The sequence below is a fragment of the Bufo bufo genome, chromosome 3 (genome assembly GCF_905171765.1).
Source record: "Bufo bufo chromosome 3, aBufBuf1.1, whole genome shotgun sequence".
Taxonomy (NCBI): domain Eukaryota; kingdom Metazoa; phylum Chordata; class Amphibia; order Anura; family Bufonidae; genus Bufo; species Bufo bufo.
In genome coordinates this window covers 627,952,032-627,970,168 of record NC_053391.1, presented here as the reverse complement: position 1 = coordinate 627,970,168, position 18,137 = coordinate 627,952,032, and the positions used below count along the sequence as shown (strand labels likewise).

The 18,137-nt window shown below is 43.8% G+C and overlaps 1 protein-coding gene and 1 long non-coding RNA gene across 2 annotated transcripts in view; one reads left to right on the top strand and one right to left on the bottom strand.

Moving 5' to 3' along the window:
* Positions 1–18,137, top strand: part of RXFP2 (relaxin family peptide receptor 2) — a 557,968-nt gene that overhangs the window by 319,523 nt on the left and 220,308 nt on the right. The gene's annotated exons all lie outside the window — the stretch shown is intronic.
* On the bottom strand, positions 12,201–13,923 carry LOC120996307. Its single transcript, XR_005777754.1, has 3 exons — positions 13,888–13,923; positions 13,250–13,253; positions 12,201–12,317 (listed from the first exon to the last, which is right to left on the bottom strand). It is a non-coding gene; the product is annotated as an uncharacterized LOC120996307 (long non-coding RNA).

The window sequence follows — 18,137 nt, the reverse complement described above, 5'->3', positions numbered from 1 at the left end:
AAATGTTACCATGTTTTTATTGAACACACCATGTAAACATTCACAGTGCAGGTGGAAAAAGACTAATGACCCTAGACTAATGACATCTCCAAGAGCTAATTGGAGTGAGGTGTCAGCCAACTGGAGTCCAATCAATGAGATGAGATTGGAGGTGCCCTATAAAAAACACACCAGTTCTGGATTTGCTTGTCACAAGAAGCATTGCCTGATGTGAATGATGCCTCGCACAAAAGAGCTCTCAGAAGACCTACGATTAAGAATTGTTGACTTGCATAAAGCTGGAAAGGGTTATAAAAGTATCTCCAAAAGCCTTGCTGTTCATCAGTCCACGGTAAGACAAATTGTCTATAAATGAAGAAAGTTCAGCACTGCTGCTACTCTCCCTAGGAGTGGCCGTCCTGTAAAGATGACTGCAAGAGCACAGCGCAGACTGCTCAATGAGGTGAAGAAGAATCCTAGAGTGTCAGCTAAAGACTTACAAAAGTCTCTTGCATATGCTAACATCCCTGTTAGCGAATCTACGATACGTAAAACACTAAACAAGAATGGATTTCATGGGAGGATACCACAGAGGAAGCCACTGCTGTCCAAAAAAAAAACATTGCTGCACGTTCACAGTTTGCACAAGAGCACCTGGATGTTCCACAGCAGTACTGGCAAAATATTCTGTGGACAGATGAAACCAAAGTTGAGTTGTTTGGAAGAAACACACAACACTATGTGTGGCGAAAAAGAGGCACAGCACACCAACATCAAAACCTCATCCCAACTGTGAAGTATGGTGGTGGGGGCATCATGGTTTGGGGCTGCTTTGCTGCGTAGGGGCCTGGACGGATTGCTATCATCGAAGGAAAAATGAATTCCCAAGTTTATCAAGACATTTTGCAGGAGAACTTAAGGCCATCTGTCCACCAGCTGAAGCTCAACAGAAGATGGGTGTTGCAACAGGACAACAACCCAAAGCATATTAGTAAATGTCACTACCAGAGCTTTGGGACGTTCTCACAGCTCTGTTTCTCCACCCCTGTGATGATGTCACTACTAGAGCTGGGAGGAGTTCTCACTGCTCTGTTTACTTTTGGTTTCCTTCCTCCCAGCTGTTCCTCATGCGTTTGATTTCCCTCTCTTTATATCACCCCTCCTCCTATTGTAGGGCGTGGATTATAGTTCTCATTTCAGTTGTAGCTCTTGCTTTAGTATCTTCACTTGTAGCTATCAGTTCACTGGACCTGTGTTCTGCTGCAGCAAGCACTCCGGATATTGCCAGCTGTCCTTGGATCCGTCTTCTCTGCGGCTGCAACACCTTCAGCTAAGTGTACAGACATTGTTGTGTACCTGATTATTTTCTGACTGGATCTGAGGTGGCCACGGTTCCCTCCATATACTGAGTAGGGCACCGGTGGCCGTGCCCCTTCCACTATTGTAGGGGTTACAGTGGTCATCAGTCTTAGGCACGTGGGCATGCCTCGTTCCGCCATTTGGATCCGGGCATGTGCTTTAGCAGCTTAGGGAGAGCTTTGAGGGTTTGACAGGGGTCACCCTTTATCCTCCCTAGTTTGGGTCCGGTCAGTAGCTCTTTTACTGTGTATACTATTGTTGCTCACATACAGTTGTGACATTATAATCCACCAAAACCGTCCTTTTTTGACATGGATCCGCTATCTGGCCTGGTTGACCGCATGCAGGGTCTTTCTTTGGAAGTAGCGGATCTCCGTCAATCTATGACTCAGCTTCAAGCATTGGGCTCTGCTCCGGCTCATGGAGTCTGTTGCGAGCCAAAGGTCTCACTTCCGGAAACGTTCTCCGGGGACAGTGAGAATTTTGTTCGCTTCAGAGAGGCATGCAAACTCCATTTTTGCTTGTGTCCCCACTCCTCTGGTAAGGAGGAGCAGAGGGTGAGGATTGTCATCTCCCTGCTCAGGGGTAATGCTCAGACTTGGGCTTTTTCGCTGCCATCAGGGGATCCCTCCCTTTGATCCGTGGAAAGATTTTTTGTGGCCCTGGGGCAGATTTATGATGACCCGGATCGTGTTGCTCTGGCCGAATCTAACTTACGTGTTTTATGCCAGAACAAACTGTCTGCGGAGCTTTATTGTTCTGAATTTCGGAGATGGGCAGCTGATTCGGGTTGGAATGATGCTGCACTCCGGAGTCAGTTCTGTCATGGTCTCTCAGAGAGATTGAAAGATGCGTTTGCTTTCCATGAGAGACCAACGTCCTTAGAGTCTGCCATGTCATTGGCGGTACGCCTTGACAGGCGTCTAAGAGAAAGAAACGAGACCTCTCTGTCCAGCCATTGTCAGTCTAGGGGCAGTGGTGCGGACTCATTCAGTGTGCAGGGGCCTCATCCTGTCTCGCTCCCCTCTGAGGAGGAGCCCATGCAGCTAGGTCGACTTGCCACTGATAAAAGAGGATTTAGTCCTCAGAGTATGGTGTGTTTTTGTTGTGGGGGCATAGGTCATTTGGCAAATGTTTGTCCGTCTAGGAGATTCTTGAACTGTACTAAGAGCGATAATAAGAGACCTCAAAAGGTAAATCATCAAATTCTGCTTCATCTGCTACTTTGGGCAAAGTTGATGTAGGAATTGATGCTTTTCCTCTGACCTGCAGTTCCCATTTTCTCCTGTCTGCCAGGATGGCGCTAGAGAGCAAAGTCATTTCTTGTGAGATTTTTGTCGATAGTGGAGCGGCTGTCAATCTTATTGACACTCAATTTGTAGCCATGCATGGTTTTCAGGTTTGCACATTAGAAAAGGATATACCTGTTTTTGCTATTGACTCTGCTCCACTCTCACAGAGATCTCTGAAGGGCATTGTTCACAATATCCGGCTAGCTGTAGGTGACACTCATGTGGAGGATATATCTTGTTTTGTCCTTAACGGATTGCCTTCTCCTCTAGTTTTGGGGTTACCCTGGCTCACTAGACATAACCCCACTATTGATTGGCAAGGAAGGCAAATAAATGAGTGGAGTGACTTTTGTAGAGAGAATTGTCTCACAGCGACTTTTGCAGAGGTGTCTACTAAAACTGTGCCATCATTTCTCTCTGATTTCTCGGACGTGTTTTCCGAGAGCGGTGTTCAGGAGCTACCTCCTCACCGGGAGTTTGACTGTCCCATTAACCTCATTCCCGGCGCCAAGCTGCCAAAAGCACGCCTCTACAATCTCTCACAACCGGAAAGAATCGCAATGCGAACTTATATCTCCGAGAGTCTCGAGAAGGGGCATATTCGTCCCTCAAAGTCACCTGTGGCCGCGGGTTTTTTTTTTTGTTAAAAAAAAAGATGGCTCTCTGAGACCTTGCCTAGATTTTAGGGAGCTGAACCGTATCACGATTCGCGATCCCTATCCCCTTCCTCTGATCCCAGACCTCTTCAACCAAATTGTTGGGGCCAAGGTGTTTTCCAAATTGGATTTGAGAGGCGCGTACAACCTGGTCAGGGTCAGAGAGGGGGATGAATGGAAAACAGCCTTTAATACCCCTAACGGGCATTTTGAGAATCTCGTTATGCCTTTCGGCCTGATGAATGCTCCGGCCGTCTTTCAGCATTTTGTTAATAGTATTTTCTACCATTTAATGGGGAAATTTGTATTGGTGTATCTTGATGATATTTTGATTTTTTCCCCTGATGTTCAGACCCATCAGGATCATCTTTTTCAGGTTCTGCAGATTCTGCGGGAAAATAAATTGTACGCCAAGCTGGAGAAATGTCTTTTTATGGTATCGGAGATTCAATTTCTGGGTTTTCTCCTCTCTGCTTCTGGTTTTCGCATGGATCCGGAGAAGGTTCGTGCTGTACTTGAGTGGGAGCTTCCTGAGAATCAGAAGGCATTGATGCGCTTTCTGGGTTTTGCGAACTATTACAGAAAGTTCATTTTGAATTATTCCTCTGTTGTCAAACCCCTTACTGACATGACAAAAAAGGGGGCAGATTTTTCCTCTTGGTCGGAGGAGGCGCTTGCAGCCTTTTCTAAGATTAAAGAGAGTTTTGCGTCTGCTCCCGTCTTGGTGCATCCCGATGTTTCCTTACCTTTTATTGTTGAGGTGGATGCTTCCGAGGTGGGTGTGGGTGCGGTTTTGTCCCAGGGCCCTTCTCCTGCCAAATGGCGACCCTGTGCCTTTTTCTCTAAAAAACTCTCCCCGGCAGAGAGAAACTATTATGTGGGAGATAGGGAGTTGTTGGCCATCAAGTTGGCTTTCGAGGAATGGCGCCATTGGTTGGAGGGGGCCAGGCACCCTATCACCGTTTTTACCGACCATAAGAATCTGGCATACTTGGAGTCGGCCAGGCGTATGAATCCGAGACAGGCCAGATGGTCTCTGTTCTTCTCCAGATTCAATTTTGTTGTTACATTCCGACCTGGGATAAAAAATGTGAAGGCTGATGCTCTCTCTCGCTGTTTTCCGGGAGGAGGAAACTCTGAGGACCCAGGTCCCATTTTGGCGGAGGGGGTAGTTGTTTCTGCTCTACATTCCGATTTGGAGGCCGAGGTCCAGGCTGCCCAGACTGAGGCACCTGCCCGTTGTCCTTCTGGGAAGTTGTTCGTGCCTCCTGAGCTACGTCACAAACTCTTTAAGGAGCATCATGATACGGTTCTTGCTGGTCACCCCGGGAGTAGAGCCACGGTAGATCTCATTGCTCAGAGATTTTGGTGGCCGGCTCTTCGTAAGTCGGTGGAGGGTTTTGTGGCTGCTTGTGAGACGTGCGCTCGCGCTAAGGTCCCTTGTTCACGGCCTTCAGGTTCCCTTCTCCCGTTACCCATACCTTCCCGTCCTTGGACACACCTGTCCATGGACTTTATCACGGATCTTCCTCGTTCCTCGGGGAAGTCGGTGATCCTGGTGGTGGTGGACCGTTTTAGCAAGATGGCTCATTTCGTACCTTTCCCTGGTTTACCCAATGCTAAAACGTTGGCGCAAGCTTTTGTCGACCATATTGTTAAATTGCACGGCATTCCCTCTGATATTGTTTCCGATAGAGGCACGCAGTTTGTGTCCAGGTTCTGGAAGGCTTTCTGTTCTCGCCTGGGGGTTCGGCTGTCCTTCTCTTCTGCTTTTCACCCGCAGTCGAATGGTCAGACTGAGCGCCTCAATCAGAATCTGGAGACATATTTGCGCTGTTTTGTGGCAGAGAACCAGGAGGATTGATGTTCATTTCTCCCTCTTGCTGAGTTTGCTCTGAACAACCGTCGTCAGGAATCTTCTGATAAGTCACCATTCTTTGGTGCATATGGGTTCCATCCGCAGTTTGGGACATTCTCGGGAGGGGCTCTTTCTGGTTTACCTGAGGAGGAGAGATTTTCCTCGTCTTTGTCTACCATTTGGCAAAAGATTCAGAGTAATCTTAAAAAGATGAGTGAGAGGTATAGGCGTGTGGCTGATAAGAGACGTGTGCCTGGTCCGGACCTGAATGTGGGTGATCTGGTGTGGTTGTCTACAAGAAATATTAAACTGAAGGTTCCCTCCTGGAAATTGGGTCCCAAGTTTATTGGGCCTTATAAAATCTTGTCAGTCATCAATCCTGTTGCCTTCCGTCTTGATCTTCCACGGGTTTGGAAGATACATAATGTATTTCACAGATCTCTCTTAAAACCATATGTCCAGCCCACGGTACCCTCCTCTTTGCCTCCTCCTCCGATTTTGGTTGATGGCAATCTGGAGTTTGAGGTTTCCAGAATTGTGGACTCTCGCATTGTCCGCGGTTCTCTTCAGTACCTCGTTCATTGGAAGGGTTATGGTCCTGAGGAGAGGATGTGGGTTCCGGTGTCGGACATTAAAGCCACTCGCCTCATCAGGGCATTTCATAGGGCTCATCCTGAGAAGGTGGGTCCTGGGTGTCCGGAGTCCACCCGTAGACGGGGGGGTACTGTCACTACCAGAGCTTTAGGACGTTCTCACAGCTCTGTTTCTCCACCCCTGTGATGATGTCACTACTAGAGCTGGGAGGAGTTCTCACTGCTCTGTTTACTTTTGGTTTCCTTCCTCCCAGCTGTTCCTCATGCGTTTGATTTCCCTCTCTTTATATCACCCCTCCTCCTATTGTAGGGCGTGGATTATAGTTCTCATTTCAGTTGTAGCTCTTGCTTTAGTATCTTCACTTGTAGCTATCAGTTCACTGGACCTGTGTTCTGCTGCAGCAAGCACTCCGGATATTGCCAGCTGTCCTTGGATCCATCTTCTCTGCGGCTGCAACACCTTCAGCTAAGTGTACAGACATTGTTGTGTACCTGATTATTTTCTGACTGGATCTGAGGTGGCCACGGTTCCCTCCATATACTGAGTAGGGCACCGGTGGCCGTGCCCCTTCCACTATTGTAGGGGTTACAGTGGTCATCAGTCTTAGGCACGTGGGCATGCCTCGTTCCGCCATTTGGATCCGGGCATGTGCTTTAGCAGCTTAGGGAGAGCTTTGAGGGTCTGACAGGGGTCACCCTTTATCCTCCCTAGTTTGGGTCCGGTCAGTAGCTCTTTTACTGTGTATACTATTGTTGCTCACATACAGTCGTGACAGTAAATCAACAACAGAATGGCTTAAACAGAAGAAAATACGCCTTCTGGAGTGGCCCAGTCAGAGTCCTGACCTCAACCCGATTGAGATGCTGTGGCATGACCTCAACAGACATCCCAAGAATATTGCTGAACTGAAACAGTTCTGTAAAGAGGAATGGTCAAGAATTACTCCTGACCGTTGTGCACGTCTAATCTGCAACTACAGGAAATGTTTGGTTGAAGTTATTGCTGCCAAAGGAGGTTCAACCAGTTATTAAATCCAAGGGTTCACATACTTTTTCCACCTGTCCTGTGAATGTTTACATGGTGTGTTCAATAAAAACATGGTAACATTTAATTATTTGTGTGTTATTAGTTTAAGCAGACTGTGATTGTCTATTGTTGTGACTTAGATGAAGATCAGATCACATTTTATGACCAATTTGTGCAGAAATCCAAATAATTCCAAAGGGTTCACATACTTTTTCTTGCAACTGTATATTGAGATGGAAAAAGAAATGTATCCCGGAGAGGAGGCAATATAAAAAATAGGTACACATTAGTAAATCGATCGTGTTAACTTTTCATGCATGATCAATGGCATTTTTTGAAGTCCGATCTGATCATGACCTAAAAAAGAAAACAATTTTAGTACTCATGAACTGACACATAAGGCTATATTTTTGTACCATTTTATGAAAATTATTTTTTCCTTTTCAGAAAATGTATGAACTATTGTGTCTGTACTGTTTGAACTGTTGCCATGTGCCCAATGTCTCTTGGAGTCCCTGTGGCTCCGTACTATAGAGCCATAAATGTCGTTTGGTGCTCCCTTGCGTTAAATAAATATTCTCCCCTAAAAGTATTCATTCTAGGAAAGAGTATTACTGTAACACATGCCATATTTTTGAAGATTGACTAATGCTGTCTAATATTCAGACAGTGTAAACTTAGACAGACAGTATCAAGATGTGTCAGACTTATCACAATGAATGGGTCTGGATTAGAGATGAGCAAATTTCATATTTTGAAATTCGTTCACACTTCTTTTGGTGGTAAAAGGTGAATTGCGTTATGGATTCCGTTACCACGGACCATAATGCATTTCTATGATGGAATGCATAACAGAATGCCTTTAGAGGCATTCCTTTATTTATTCCCTCATAATAGAAGTCTATGGCTGCAAAACCTATCCGTCCCATTTCCGTTAAGCAGGGGAGTCCTCTCCTGCATAACGGAAACAGGACGAATCCGTTATGCAGCCCAAAGACTTCTATTATGACGGAATGAATAACGGAATGCCTCTAAAGGCATTCTGTTATGCATTCCGTCATAGAATTGCGTTATGGTCTGTGGTAATGGAATCCATAATGCAATTCACCTTTTACCACCAAACGAAGTGTGAAAGAATTTCATAAGCGGAAATTCGCTCATCTCTAGTCTGGATGATTAATTTGGTGCATCTCTAGACTGTTTAAATTTATTCCACCTATTAGTTGGCTTAATTTGGCCAGATTTTGGTGCCAAAATTTTGGTGCCGTTTTGGCACACATTGCTGGGGTTGTCCCATCTTGCTGTTTTCATGGCAAAATGGGACTAAGCAATGGCCCAGTTGGCCAGGCTTACAGAAACAGCGAAGCGGGCCAGTGCTCCCCTGTTTCCATAACTCCTATTGTAGTGAATGAGAGCTATGCAAACAGTATAGCAGAACAAGCTATGATGCCTCCATAATTCTGGGAGTTACAGAAGCAGGGTAGATTGTTCTGCTACTGTTTGTGTAGCTGCCATTCACTACAATGTGAGTTATGGAAACAGCAGGATGCAGATTCGCTCCTCTGTTTCTGTAAGCTTGGCTTCCTAGGGCCGGCGTTTAGTTCTATCTCGGCATGATGGGACAACTGCTTTAGGCCCCTCTCCAGCAATTCATGACCCCTTCTCCACTAAACTCGTGTCTGACAAGCCGAAAAAAAGAGTCTGTAATGTGGTGGAAATCTCCCCCATGAATCCAAAAGGAAATCTGCAGCATGTGAAGTTAAAGTCTGATTGTGCTGTACAGTAATTCAACCTCAATCAGAGCATTTTAATATTTTTTTATTAAAACCAGTTGTAGCATATCAAAAGCAGAGCAAAACATTATTAAGTATTTTTTTTCTGTGCTTTTGATCTGCTGCTCTGATATCTTAATAATTTTAACTGGATTCAATAAGAAGACTTTTCAGAGTTACAGTAGATGGTGTGGGAGATACAGTCCTGATCAAAAGTTTAAGACCACTTGAAAAATGGCAAAAAATCATATTTAGCATTACAGGATCTTAACAAGGTTCCAAGTAGAGCTTCAACATGCAACAAGAAGAAATGGGAGTGAGACAAAACATTTTTTGAGCATTCAATTTAATGAAAATGACGAATAAACTGAAACAGGCTGTTTTTCAGCTGATCAAACGTTTAGGACCACATGCCTTTAAAAGGCCAAATCTGAGCAAAGATGTGGATTCATTGTCATTTTCTGTCAGGTAGTCACACGATGCGATGGCAAAGGCAAAAAAACTCTCCCTTTTTGAACGTGGTCGGGTTGTTGAACTGCATAAGCAGGGTCTTTCACAGCGCGCCATCGCTGCTGAGGTGGGATGCAGTAAGACAGTCATTTGGAATTTCTTACATTCTTAAATGATCCTAAGGGTTATGGAACAAAAAAGTCAAGTTGAAGACCCAAAAAAATTTCATCAGCACTGAGCCGGAGGATCCAATTGGCTGTCCGTCAAGACACTGGACGATCCTCGACCCAAATTAAGACCCTTACTGGTGCTGACTGCAGCCCCATAACCATCAGACGGCATCTGAGACTGAAGGGCTTCAAAAACAAAAATGTCTTCAAAGACCTCGTCTCCTTGAACGCCACAGAACTGCTAGTTTTGACTTTGCAAGAGAGCACCAAACATGGGACATTAAAAGGTGGAAGAAAGTTTTATTCTCTGATGAGAAAAAATGTAACCTTGATGGTCCTGATGGTTTCCAACATTACTGGCATGACAAGCAGATCCCACCTGAGATGTTTTCTACGCGCCACAGTGGAGGGGGCGCCATAATGGTCTGGGGTGCTTTTTCCGTCAGTGGAACAATGGAGCTTCAGGAAGTGCAGGGGCATCAAACGGCCGCTGGCTATGTCCAGATGTTGCAGAGAGCATGCCTCATGACTGAGGGCCCTCGTCTGTGTGGTAACGACTGGGTTTTTCAACAGGACAACGCTACAGTACACAATGCCCGCAGGACAAGGGACTTCTTCCAGGAGAATAACATCACTCTTTTGGCCCATCCTGCGTGTTCCCCTGATCTAAATCCAATTGAGAACCTTTGGGGGTGGATGGCAAGGGATGTTTACAAAAATGAACAACAGTTCCAGACAGTAGATGGCCTTCGTGCGGCCGTCTTCACCACTTGGAGAAATGTTCCCACTCACCTCATGGAAACGCTTGCATCAAGCATGCCGAAACAAATTTTTGAAGTGATAAACAATAACGGCGGAGCTACTGATTACTGAGTTCATGTTTGGAAGTTGGATTTCTGTTTTGGGGGGGTTTACTTTTTTTTGGAGGTGTGGTCCTAAACTTTTGATCAGCTGAAAAACAGCCTGTTTCAGTTTATTCGTTGTTTTCATTAAATTGAATGCTTAAAAAATGTTTTGTCTCACTCCCATTTCTTCTTGTTGCATGTTGAAGCTCTACTTGGAACCTTGTTAAGATCCAGCCATGCATGGGTGCCATGGGTATCCCTTGCCCCTTAGGAGGTTTCTACAAAATATGTCCCAATTAGAGAGCAAATAATCATCACTTTTTAAGCCTATTTATCCACTCACTTTTCTATAAATACATTTTAATACATTAATAATGATATTAAAATCAATTCTGAACTATCAGTTCAGAGAAAATCCTAAAATAAATGTTCCCGCCATATATGTAAATGCATCCGACCAGAAGTGGTCGGGCGAAGCAGTGAAAAAGGGGTAGTTAATAGTGATGAGCGGCAGGGGCAATATTCGAATTTGCGATATTTCGCGAATATTTGGGTGAATATTCGCCATATATTCGAGAATTCGCGAATTCATGATCTCCAGGCATTATTTTCTTGATTGCGAAAATTCTCATAAAATTCGCATAAAATATGCGCATAAAAAATTTGCATGAACTGGTATTTAAAAAAAAAATCGAATATTCGCAATTACGAATATATTTAGTGATATTCTAAATATTCGCGAATTCTCGAAGTGGCGATATTCGCGATTAAAATTTGCAATTCGAATATTCGTGATCAACACTAGAGTTAACTTGGACGATGAAGGAATAATGGAGTCCGGACTTTGTAGTAACGTTGAACACAGCTTTACTTTGCATAAACGGTAATCCAAACAGGTTACAGACTTAATATTGGTTTCCAGCAGCTTTGGCATGAAGTTCTGGCAGGCAAACACTCTCAGCCCTGCTACATCTAAACTTCTTCAGCTCTGCTATGTTGTCTAGTTTAAATAGGAACTTTTCCTTTCTGCTTTCTGTTGTAGGCTGTTACTTAGCTTTCTGTAGTCTGACTCTTACTGTAATCCTAGGAACCTTCTTCCTGGGTTTCAAGCTTACTTTGGCTTGGCTTCTTGGGCAATGCAAGCCCAGGAGGGGACATGCAACCATTTATAACTCACAGGCAAGGCCTGTCCAAGCAGGACAAGGCCTGCTCTCTCCTTAGCAGGAGACAAGCTACATACACAACCTCACCCCCTGAGGGATAGGCTTAGACTGACCTACTCTAGCTAATCTGAAAATCCTCTAGAGAGGAGAAATAGAATGGAAGAAGGGTTCCATTCTACATAGCACAACTCTGCCAGTAATGGCGCCACCTTGTGGTGAACCGGACACATTACATGAACATGAACAGTTACACATGAATAAATACATACATTTTGCAGGATCTGATATTAAATATATAAAATGACATAGGATGCACCATTGAAGATAGTGGGAGTCAGACAAAAGTGGTAATGTCACTCTGGGGCGTTACAAAACCATAAGGGTCAGGTTTCCTGATGCAGTTTTGGAAGCCAAAATCAGCAGTGGATCATAAAAGGTGGAAAAGTATAAAGGACAGATATGACTTCTCTTTTTTGAATTCACTCTTGGTTTTGGCTTCCAAAACTGCATCTAGAAACCTGACCATGTGGCGGAACCTTAATACAGCTTCCTGGGCTGATAAAATGCAAAACAGTTACTTCTTTCTATAAGTAGACAATTTATAAAAAAAAATATAATTTAAAAACCTGATATATTTTCCTTCCTTTCCTGTTGTAAGCAGTGTTCCCTCTAAGCCTTGGCAGCTGCTGAGCGGGGTTGGCTCAGAGCTGGGCACAGCGCCATCAAAGGTGGGCAATAGGAAAGCCTAAGATAATTGTCACATTAAAGAGCATACAGTGTAACCCCTGCACGATCCCGTACAATACAGTAAAATCACTACACCATGCTGCACAGAAGACATTATAATCCCTGTACCATGCCGTACAATTTATAGTATAGTTCATACACCATGCTATACAATACATTATAATCCCTACGAAAATAAGACAGGATGTCCAGCTTTCCAAAAAAGACGTTGTTCTTTATTCCAAAATAACACAGGATAAAAAACAATCCAACACGGCAAGCAGGTCTACATGTTTCGGATGCTCTGATACTGATCCTTATTCATGACACATTGGTTGCTGAATGGCTACATACTTAAATAGCTGAACTTCCTAGCACTCGCAGGTGGTTTGGATTAGCAGGAGTGGACACACAAATTGGGTTCCGCCTACAGTCGTGGGCCGTGGCCACAAGTTTTGAGAATGACACAAATATTAGTTTTCACAAAGTTTGCTGCTAAACTGCTTTTAGATCTTTGTTTCAGTTGTTTCTGTGATGTAGTGAAATATAATTACACGCACTTCATACGTTTCAAAGGCTTTTATCGACAATTACATGACATTTATGCAAAGAGTCAGTATTTGCAGTGTTGGCCCTTCTTTTTCAGGACCTCTGCAATTCGACTGGGCATGCTCTCAATCAACTTCTGGGCCAATTCCTGACTGATAGCAACCCATTCTTTCATAATCACTTCTTGGAGTTTGTCAGAATTAGTGGGTTTTTGTTTGTCCACCCGCCTCTTGAGGATTGACCACAAGTTCTCAATGGGATTAAGATCTGGGGAGTTTCCAGGCCATGGACCCAAAATGTCAACGTTTTGGTCCCCGAGCCACTTAGTTATCACTTTTGCCTTATGGTACGGTGCTCCATCGTGCTGGAAAATGCATTGTTCTTCACCAAACTGTTGTTGGATTGTTGGAAGAAGTTGCTGTTGGAGGGTGTTTTGGTACCATTCTTTATTCATGGCTGTGTTTTTGGGCAAAATTGTGAGTGAGCCCACTCCCTTGGATGAGAAGCAACCCCACACATGAAGGGTCTTAGGATGCTTTACTGTTGGCATGACACAGGACTGATGGTAGCGCTCACCTTTTCTTCTCCGGACAAGCCTTTTTCCAGATGCCCCAAACAATCGGAAAGAGGCTTCATCGGAGAATATGACTTTGCCCCAGTCCTCAGCAGTCCATTCACCATACTTTCTGCAGAAGATCAATCTGTCCCTGATGTTTTTTTTGGAGAGAAGTGGCTTCTTTGCTGCCCTTCTTGACACCAGGCCATCTTCCAAAAGTCTTTGCCTCACTGTGCGTACAGATGCGCTCACACCTGCCTGCTGCCATTCCTGAGCAAGCTCTGCACTGGTAGCACTCTGATCCCGCAGCTGAATCCTCTTTAGGAGACGATCCTGGCGCTTGCTGGACTTTCTTGGACGCCCTGAAGCCTTCTTAACAAGAATTGAACCTCTTTCCTTGAAGCTCTTGATGATCCTATAAATTGTTGATTGAGGTGCAATCTTAGTAGCCACAATATCCTTGCCTGTGAAGCCATTTTTATGCAACGCAATGATGGCTGCACGCGTTTCTTTGCAGGTCACCATGGTTAACAATGGAAGAACAATGATTTCAAGCATCACCCTCCTTTTAACATGTCAAGTCTGCCATTTTAACCCAATCAGCCTGACATAATGATCTCCAGCCTTGTGCTCGTCAACATTCTCATCTGAGTTAACAAGACGATTACTGAAATGATCTCAGCAGGTCCTTTAATGACAGCAATGAAATGCAGTGGAAAGTTTTTTTGGGGATTAAGTTAATTTTCATGACAAAGAAGGACTATGCAATTCATCTGATCACTCTTCATAACATTCTGGAGTATATGCAAATTTCTATTATAAAAACTTTAGCAGCAACTTTTCCAATTTCCAATATTTATTTAATTCTCAAAACTTTTGGCCACGACTGTACTATCCAAATGCCATGTGAGTATAGGAGCAAAGATACATATAGAAATAAAAAGTTGGATATGTCAAAAAACACATAGGGCCAGATTTATCATTAGCTCAAGTCAGAATAATGGAGTGAAAAAGTCCCAAAAAAGTCCCAAACGCTAAAACTGCGCACAAATTTGCGACTTTTTTCTGCTCTGCACTATGCTCGCCAGTTTTCTGAAAGTGGGCGTGTTTTCTTATGTAAATGAATCTCTAGACAGATTTACTATTGGGACTATTTAAAAAAGTCGCAAAAAAGTCGCAAAAAAGTCCCAATTTCACTCCAGTGAGGACCATGCTTATCTTCTGAGACTTTTTAATAGAACATGCGACTTTTTCATAAAAACGTGCGACTTTTTCGTAAAGATGTGCGACTTTTGTAAAGCTGCTTACTGACGGATAAACTACTACCATCAAACCACATTTATTACAGTCTTAAAGGGCCGATCATAAATCTGACTTGGCTAAAACTGACTTTAGCCATATGTGAAAGTGGAGTGAGCTGTCAGAGTAATGATAAATCTGGCCCATAAACTGTTTTAAAAGTATATCTGAGCAAAGATCAGTAATGCAGGATTAAATCATGTTTGCGATTTAACCCTGCTGGGACCCGGGAACCCATACAAAAAATCCAGTAGGACTCCCTGTTAAGGAGCTTACGCTTATAGTCACCACCTCTGGCAGGAGGATTAACCCTTTCTAGGGCCTGAAGCTGAAAACCTGCGGTATCTCCCTGAGATACTGTGGGGCTGTGGTGGTCCTAGATAGTTACATTTACAAAAAGCAAAACCTCGCTATGTTAGAGGATAATAGTACCTACCTTGAGCTCGACCACAACCCCACCCCCATTTATCAACAGGAGATGCTGCGACTATTGACTCATGGCTTGGAACATGATTTCATTAACCAAAAATAACTGGACTATATATTTATCCCACATCAAGTGGTTCCAATTTTCCATTCCCTACCAAAAATTCATAAGGGAAGTTTCCCTCCAGCCAGCTGGCATAGGCTCTTTTACTGAGAGATTGTCCGCCTGGGTAGACAGTATCCTCCAGCCGCTGGTTCAATCCATACCTGGCTATCTGCAGGATACCAGAGCAGTGCTGCAAGCATTTTATGATTTTAGATGGGAACAGCACTTCTCTTGGATCACAGCGGATGTTACATCCTTATATACGGTCATCCCTCACAATTTGGCTATGGTTTCCTTAGCTTGGTTTTTGAATGTCTATTCTGACCTTTCTCCTAATTTCCAGGATTTTGTTTGTCGGGTTGTGCTTTTTCTGTTAAAACATAATGGTCTTTATGTTCTCGCAACGTTACTTCTTGCAATTGACAGGAGTTTCCGTGGGGGAAAAATTTTCGCCCTCCATGGCAAACATTTATATGGCATGGTGGGAATGTCACTTTTTATTTTCAGCTGATAATCCTTGGAGTGGCTCCCTGAGATGGTACGGTCGCTATATCGATGACCTGCTGTTCGTGTGGTCAGGCGATTCTGCGGCCGTGCCATCTTTTGGGACCTTTCTCAATAATAACCATTGCTGTCTAAAATTCACTATTTTACACGACATTACCACCATTGCCTTCCTTGATCTTTCTTTGGAGGGTGACTCTGCGACTCACCAAGTCCACTCCAGCACCTATCGCAAGGACACGTCAGGTAACACAACTCTCATGGCCACATCTTGCCATCCTCCACATGTGGTCCGTAATATCCCTAAAGGGGAATTTATTCGGGCCAAAAGAAATTGTTCTAAAGATGACAAATTAAAAATGGAGATGGAGACAGTGGCCATGAGACTTGTGGAGCTCAGGTACCCTCCTTGGACCCTAGATCGAGCTAGGGCCTACATATTTAATAGACCCAGAGACAGGCTTGTTTTTCCGGAAAAATCGCAACCCGACGCACTCTCATGTATGAATAGACAAACCAATGCAACCGCAAAAAATGTTCCCTGTTTTGTCACCAACTATAGTTTGGAATTTTCACAAATTTGCGCCATAGTCACTAAACATCTATCTGTTCTAAATTGTGACGAACAGTGGTCTGACATCAGCTCAGCAGGTGTCAGATGCATTGCACGTCGCGCACCGACTATTGCGCAAAAAATTAGCCCAAGTCTTTTCACTGATAGTGACACCAGTAAAAAAGAAAAAAGTGCTTGGCTGAGACACAAAGGCACATTTAAATGCGGCCACCGCATTTGTACGTGCTGCAATTACATTAAAACAGGTTCAGTAGTTGTTTCAACAGCAAATCATAACTCCTTCAGTAATAAACAATATGTTAATTGCAACACGAACCATGTGGTGTATTGCATTACCCGCACTATATGTAGTTTGCAATATATTGGATGCACAACCAATAGTTTAAAAGTCAGAATCTGTAAACACCTTTCAGACATTCCACATACCAGAGAGAGAAATGTTTCAGCGGCCAGTCTACATTTCGCGGTCTACCATCAGGGAGATACCGCAGGTTTTCAGGTTCAGGCCCTAGAAAGGGTTAATCCTCCTGCCAGAGGTGGTGACTAGGGATGAGCGAACCCGAACTGTATAGTTCGGGTTCGTACCGAATTTTGGGGTGTCCGTGACACGGACCCGAACCCGAACATTTTCGTAAAAGTCCGTGTTCGGGTTCGGTGTTCAGCGCTTTCTTGGCCCTTTTTGAAAGGCTGCAAAGCAGCCAATCAACAAGCGTCATACTACTTGCCCCAAGAGGCCATCACAGCCTTGCCTACTATTGGCATGGCTGTGATTGGCCAGTGCAGAATGTGACCCAGCCTCTATATAAGCTTGGGTCACGTTGCGCTGCACGTCACTCTGCTGATTGAAGCATAGGGAGAGGTTGCAGCTGCGACGTTAGGGCGAGATTAGGCAGTGATTAACTCCTCCAAAAGACTTCATTCTGTGATCGATCTGCAGCTGTGGATCATTGAAGTGCTAATATTGACTTGCTCACTTTTTTGAGGCTGCCCAGAGCGTTTTTAGATCACTTTTTTTCTGGGGTGATCGAAGGCCATTTTGTGACTTGTGGTGCGCCAGCACAAGCTATCACCAAGTGTATTTAACCATCAATAGTGTGGTTATTTTGTGCTATATCCTACATCAGCTGCAGGCTGAGCCTGTGTCACCGAAGTGCATTTAACCATCAACAGTCTGGTTATTTTTTGGCCATATACTACATCAGCTGCAGGCTGAGCCTGTGTCACCGAAGTGCATTTAACCATCAACAGTCTGATTATTTTTTGGCCATATACTACATCTGGTGCAGGCTGAGCCTGTGTCACCCAAGTGCATTTAACCATCAACAGTGTGGTTATTTTTTGGCCATATACTACATCAGGGGCAAGTTGAGCCTGTCACCCAGCGCCTAAAAAATAGACCTGACATTTCTATTCAACCAAATCTGTACTGTTTTAGCTGGTCAAGTTATTTGTAGTGACCGTAAAAGCACACTTTTTGTTCTGGGTTGAAAAACTATTCCCAAATTTGCCATTCTCAAAATAACTAGTTTCTGGTATATGAGGCCTACTTGAAATCTATCCCAAAAAGGATATCTTACATTGAAGGTACTGATAGTGTCATTCAGAAAAACCTAAGACACACGCTACCGTGCAGATAGAAGTCTGATTCTGAGATTAAACCTTAACCTGTCACACAGTGCAAAAAAAAACAGGTCTCACATTTCTATTCAAGCAAATCTGTACTGTTTTAGCTGGTCAAGTTATTTGTAGTGACCGTAAAAGCACATTTTTTTTTTCTGGGTTGAAAAACTATTCCCATATTTGCCATTCTCAAAATAACTAGTTTCTGGTATTTGAGGCCTACTTGAAATCTATCCCAAAAAGGATATCTTACATTGAAGGTACTGATAGTGTCATTCAGAAAAACCTAAGACACACGCTACCGTGCAGATAGAAGTCTGATTCTGAGATTAAACCTTAACCTGTCACACAGTGCAAAAAAAAACAGGTCTCACATTTCTATTCAAGCAAATCTGTACTGTTTTAGCTGGTCAAGTTATTTGTAGCGACCGTAAAAGCACATTTTTTTTTCTGGGTTGAAAAACTATTCCCAAATTTGCCATTCTCAAAATAACTAGTTTCTGGTATTTGAGGCCTACTTGAAATCTATCCCAAAAAGGATATCTTACATTGAAGGTACTGATAGTGTCATTCAGAAAAGCCTAAGACACACGCTACCGTGCAGATAGAAGTC